Below are 636 nucleotides of genomic sequence, written 5' to 3' on the forward strand. Positions count from 1 at the left end.
GGAGCCCTCTCAGGGTGAAGCATGAGCCCGGCAGCCAGGGGGCCCCGGTGGGCTCACGCAGCCTCGGCCAGCACCCTGGGGCCCCCGGGAGGCCGGGTGGGTGCTGCGCCCAGAGAAAGGACCGGGGCCCCGCATGGCTGCCCAGCCAGGAGGCGCTCCTGAGCGAGGGGTGCTCAGGGGTGTTGCTGAGGGTTTCCCTCTTTAACTGGGGCTGTTGGTACCCCGGGGGAGGGGTAAGGCGTCAGGCGCCCCCAGGGAAGCTCCCAGGGGCACAGCCCGGCTGTGTGGGGCTCCCCACCCCCCTGTGCCGGGAGGGAGGCCCAGCCCGCTTACCTCCAGGGTCCTGCTGACGATCTGCCCGTGGTGGCAGGTCACGGGCTCCCGGGGGGCCTAGACTGGTCTCCTCGCTGCCTCGGAGCCACTGTTCCCTCCCACAGCGGGGTCTGCAGGCAGGGGTGGGGCCGGACGGGACGGGGCGCTGGCTTCCAGGCCCAGCGCTGGGATGGGACCTGCCCAGGGGGAGCGCCCTGGGCAAAGGGTTTGCCAAGGTTCCTGTACGAGGTGGAGTCTGAGCTGGGGGAGTGGACGATGAGCTCCAGACAGGCCCAGGGTGAGCGCCTCGTCCCCCCGCAGGGG

This window comes from Crocuta crocuta, unplaced genomic scaffold (assembly GCF_008692635.1).
Source record: "Crocuta crocuta isolate KB4526 unplaced genomic scaffold, BGI_CrCroc_1.0 scaffold13, whole genome shotgun sequence".
NCBI classification, from domain to species: domain Eukaryota; kingdom Metazoa; phylum Chordata; class Mammalia; order Carnivora; family Hyaenidae; genus Crocuta; species Crocuta crocuta.